Here is a 5752-nt window from a genome sequence, read left to right as displayed (position 1 = left end):
GGTTCAGGGAGCTGGGCCGGGGGAGAGCTGCTCTTGGGAGAAATTGTCCTCCGGGGGTGTGTGTGTGTGTGTGTGTGTGTCGTGTGTGTGTGTGTGTGTGTGTGTGTGTGTGTGTGTCTCCCCCCTCCCCCCCCGTGGGCACGCTGAGAGGGAGGGCTGGGTGATATGGTGGGGTGAGGCCTGCAGCCTCCAGCCCAGGTTTTGGGCTACGTCCAACTCTGCTTTAGGTTTCTGGGGTACCCCAGTCACCACGGGGCACCAGGAGGCAGAGCCTTTGGGCTCTGTAAGTCGCAGAGGGGGAGCTGCAGTGGTGGCAGCAGCTGAGGGGGAAGAGGATGGGAACCACTGAGTTGAACAGATTTAAGGGTTTCACGGCACAGAACGAAACAGCAGTGCCGTGGCTTGTCCTACTGCTGTTATTAGTGGATCGTGGTGAGCTATCAGCTGTTCAGTCACCAGGAGGGGCACCCAAAGTGTGCCCACCTTGAGGAAAAGACGTTCTTTTGCACTTGTCACTTGGAAAAATACAGAGCTGTTACCTATGGAAGGTGATGTATCCTGTACAAATACACCCAGTGCTGGCCTCCCACAGAAGGGAGCATTTCAGAAAGACATTTGTGAATGTGAACACGTCCCAGACTGATGATTCAGATGACAGCAGGGACACAAAGAGCTTTGAAACCGGTTGGCACAATCACCCCTACTGCCGGCAGGCCAGCGGCGACCTGTGGAAGCAGTGATTTGGAAGCCAGTCAGCACAGCTGTATGCAAAACCACCGCGCTGCCATGTGTACGGCAGGATCGTCAAGCTTCCGCGTGTTTTGCTGCTCTGCGATGTGTGTGTGGGGGTAGTGGTTAGGTGTTCAAATGAATTTTCTGCCTCCATCAAGACAGCACCATCATTGGGAGAATGCTTTGATTTCCCAGAAGAATGCTGCTGCCTGTTGTGTTATGTGTCATCTCTTCCAGCCGCTGCTGGCTTCTGAGCAATTACTAGACTGCCAAACGTGACTTACTGACGCAGATCAAAAAAAAATTGCCCTCTTTGAACTGAAAACTCCTCCATGACCAGGAATGAGGACTGGCCGATGACAATGACCTCTCTTGCTGGCTGAGAGGGTGGTTAGTGTTTGCAGTGTGCAGCCCCATGAACCTCTTGACTGCATACATCAAAACACCAACTGAAGCCACCCACAATGCTGGAGTACAAGGGCAAGAGCGTGTTGTTAATAATCACTTTGAAGTCCTGGGTCTACGAGGTGATTTATTTACGAAGGGAAGCTTGAATGAGAAATGCAGTCCTTCAGGTAGGAGCTCTCTGAAGAGAAGAGACTGACGTCCTGACCCTGGACGCTGACAGGATTTTTACATCCATGAAGCACTAGAGCTGATGAGCCAGGCCCTGATCTCTGCCCATGAGGAGCTCGCTGGGGCTCAGCGGTACAACAGCACTTGACTGTGGCTGAGGATGATACAGAGAAGACAGAGCCAGTCTCTTCCCAAGGCTTTTGCACAGCAAAAGGCAAGAGGCAAGGGTCGCAAGATACAGCATGGAAATTCCAGTTAGATAAAAGGAAAAAAAAAAATACCATAAGGGTGGGTAAGCACTGTTGCAGCAGCCCAGAGAGGTGGTGGAATATCCATCCCTAGAGACAGTGAAAATGTAACTGGACAGATTCTGTGATGCTGTGATCCTGAGAGACACCCTGCAACATTTGGAAACATTTTCCTAAGTAATTCTCTTTAAAATTCTTGGATCAAAACAACTGTCCGTGACTTTCTTCTTCTTAAATAATTACTTTGAAATGCATTTTTTTAAAAAATCTGTCCCCCTGTGCTCCTTAGAGCATATAACTTCGCTATTGACAACTGGGGGTTAACATATTTGTGATACAGTTACATTGCAGCCGCCGCTGAAGTCCAGCCCCTGGCTAGCTGGGCACTGCCGAACACAGAGGAAACCCTGCATAACCCTCCCCAAAGTTGACAGTTAATACAGACAAGAGCTGATTAAGCGAATGTCACACAGCAGATCATCAGCAGAGGCGGAAGTCGGGCCTGCTGTCTGTCCCATGCCACGGCAGGACTGCTCTGTGCAGTGGGTTGGAGGTCTGGGAGTCCCACACTGTCCCTTTGCTGTCTCCCACTTCGTGACCACGGGCTTTGCGGGGTCACCCCGGGGAGGAGGGGACCACCAGGCCAGCCAGCTGGGCTTCATGTCTAAGGGGGGAGCTCCACCGTGTGGGCGCTGCTGAGAACTTCTGCTGCAGGAAGGGGGCCTGGATTCAGGCATACTGGGTTTGCAAGGGTGGGATATTTCTCCTGCTTTGCTGCAAGGGGGGAAACCTAGGAGAACACCTGCATGACATAAATTGTTTGGTTGTGCCCAGAGGATTGCTCAGAGCCTTGTGTATGGCTGGGCAACAGACGGGTTAAAAGAAGTCCCGGGACCCCATTTCTCCTGGGTCCACTTCTGCTACTAGAGCTGCAACGGGAAAAAACGGCCAGCGAATGTCTCCTTTCCTGGCAGCTCCTGCCATTAGAAAGAAAGACAAGAGGCAGAACTGGCCTGGGGTAAAAAAACAGACCCGCTGACACTGACAAGGCCAAAACCTGTAGGTCTGATGTGCCTTGCTTTTGTGCTGTTCCACTGATGTGTGCGCATTGTGCATGTCCTTCAGTATGTCCCTGAAGCATCAGCCTTTGTATGCGTCTGCTGACTGACCCTGCCTTTTGTGTACAGTCGCTCCAACATGTACAAGATCGATGGGATTCTCTCTGTGTGAGATGGAGAATGAATCTGCATGTACCCTAAAGCCATGTCTGTCTCAATATTAGAAATCCAGCTGATCGCCTTCTCCCAAAGGGAAAAGTAATTAATTACTGCTGAAAATGGTAATCTAAAATCCAAAAAAATAAGGCTGGCCAGCCTGTAAAAAATCCCAGGAAGCTGTTCATTCTGAAGAATGGGTCTGATTAATTGTATCAAAAATTTGAAATGCAGCTTTATCCTGAAAAGTGGGCTCACTGCTTACTGTCTACCAATACGGCTTGGATCAAGAGGGCTCAGTTTGCAAGTACAGGCATTTTTTCACCCTTAAATAGACAACCCATGAAAAGTCAGCCCAGGCTCTGAGACTCAAACTCCCTTCTGCTTGTCTTTCATCATGTGTAATAAGGAGTCTGCAAGCAGATCACACGTTGCATGACTAGGTAGCTTCTTGGCACTCAGATGCATTTCTCTGTACTGGTTCTGTGCTAAATCTCGTGTTTCTGGCTGCTTTTTTGCTGCTGTTGTCAGCGTCAACACGACTAACGCTGAGCTAACATCCTCCTCGATTGCCGCCCCTCGAGCCGTGATGTCTGTTTTTGGGGGAACTTTCAGTGGGTGAGTGCGGGGATTGTATTCCCAGCCCACCACTTCACAGCCTGCCTGCCCTGTCCCTGTCCTGCAGGGGCCTCTACATGGTGCAGGTGGGAGATGGAGGTGGTGGTGGCCCCATTGAGGTAGAATAGGGGACAGTCATACGCAGGGGTGGTTTATGACACGCTGGGGTGGGTGTTTGCTGTTAGCAGTTGTATCCTGGGGCTACCAACTCAGAGAGGAAGGGGTGAGAAACATTGAAAACATGGCTACAAATGACCTGACTGCTTGTTTCCCAACCTGTGCATCTTATCGCTGCTGTATGCAAACTCCTCCCAGAACGAGATGTACCTTCAGTTCATTCTGACAAGCTGGAGATATCCTTCCTCATGGGCACCAAGCTCTGAGTGCTTGCCCCATAGTGTTTCAGCAGAACGCAGTATTGCTGTCCTTTGGAGTTCAGGCTGACTTAGTTTGGGTGGTGAAATTTCACATTTTGGGGGTGAAAAGCAGTATTTTTGTGCATTTTTTTTTTTTTCTTTTGTACTTTTTTTTTGCTGGGTGTTTTAATTGTCCTTCCTCTGAAATTTCCTGCATTTAGGATTATCAGAAGCTTATCCAGAGGGAAGAAGCCTGGTGAAATGGACCATGCTCTGTGGTAGATGAGTTGTATTTCCACATGCACCAAACACGTTACTTTCCCCCTTGACTTCATTCCCATAGATTTCTCCTCCTAGTCAAGGAGGTGATAGGTCTCAAGAGCATCTGTTCTTACCTACCACTAATATACCACTCAGTGCTGACCCCCAGAAGGTACAGCTGTTACCTATATGAAAGCATTACCTGCAAAGGCAGTATTTACAACCCAAAAAACCAGCAACTTAAAGCCTAATGGGTTTTCTGAGACCCTGCAGGTGGAAAGCGTGAGCCCTGGCTTGGCTGATCATTTTTAATTTATAAGACCACTTTCAGCCTTTCCACACCAGGGGCATGACCGCACGCTATTGCACAGCCCAGGAAGACTGCCAGTCTGGCGAGGCGCTATCAAAGCTTGTGGTCCTTGGGTTGAGCCCTTGAGGTGTTGAGCCCCACAGTGGAACAGAGACGGGGCATATGGGGGACCACATCTCGTGAGCGGTGGCAGAGTGGAGGGTGGGAAACAGGCAGAGACTTGCCCTCATTATGCATGGGTCTAACATGCCCAATTACCCCATCCTCTCCTCACCTCTGCAATGTAAAAGACTCTTGTTGAGAGTGGTCATAATTCACGGTGAACACCCTGCCTCCCCCTTACTCCCTTCACACCCGCTGCTCTCCATTTTCCTTCCAGAAAAAAATGTGTCTTTGATGAAATGAAATGGCTCAGTCAAAGAACCCCTCAAATGGTTGGGGACCCCTGCACTTGGCCACCCTTGCCCACTTCCCAGCTCTATTTCTGGCTGAGTTTGGAGTTTAAGTGGGCTGACCTTGTGCCCTGACTGCCCCGGGGGTCAGTGATGAAAGCGGATGGAGGCTTCACAGTCAGGTCTCTTGTGTGTGACTCTTTTGTTCCCGGGACAGGGGTGTGCAGTGCCTGGGACAGTGCTTAATTGTTCGGGGGCACTGCTTTACCCGTCATGCCCTTCCCCGGGTGGCCCCAGCCCTTCTTGCTCATGCGTGGGAGGGAGGCAGCTTCCCCACTTGGGGTAGGGAGGAGGAAGCAGAGTCTGAGTTGGTCGGCATCATTTCTGGCTGTTTATCAATCTGTGTAATAAATTTTGTGGAGTGCCAGAAAGCCAGAAAAAAAAAAGAAAGAAAAAAAAAAAAGGACTTCCTGGCATTTCGTGACTCCTGTCTGTCACTGGATGCATCCTCCCTTGTCCTGCCGTGCAGGCAAGAGTAACCTCACCTCGTCCTGGCCAGCTGTGCTCTGTGAGATGCACCTTGCCACCGAGAACTCCCTCTGCCCTTCTGCAGGTGTTTAATGGGGAAAGTCTGATGGGTCAGGCTTGAGGCACTAGGCTTAGCCCGAGTGGAGGCGATGGGTATGCACCAGGGAGTGCAGAAGCTTTGGGTTGGGGCACATCAACACAGCTGGGTGGTATTGTGGGGGAGCAAGCCCAGGGCTGGAGGTACTGAGGCTCCTGGAAAGCTTTGCTAGACCTGAGCTGGGCACCCACACCTGGCACTGCCCTGAGGACACACAGGAGCAATGAGTTTGCTGTAGGTATGCATGGGCAGGGGATGATGCTGGACAACCTGTGGGCGTGATGATAAAGAGTTGGAAGATTTACAAATGTCCATGATGGAGGTAGGTCAGCAGAGCTCAGCATAAGTGTGTGGGAAGCCTTGTACTGCTCAATACCTCTTTGGCTGCCCCCTCAGCATCTTTCTTTTTGCAGCGAGTCC

The sequence above is a fragment of the Aptenodytes forsteri genome, unplaced genomic scaffold (assembly GCF_000699145.1).
Source record: "Aptenodytes forsteri isolate BGI_AS27 unplaced genomic scaffold, ASM69914v1 Scaffold284, whole genome shotgun sequence".
Lineage (NCBI taxonomy): Eukaryota > Metazoa > Chordata > Aves > Sphenisciformes > Spheniscidae > Aptenodytes > Aptenodytes forsteri.
The sequence above is the reverse complement of the archived record's forward strand: the minus strand, read 5'-3'. Positions refer to the sequence as shown.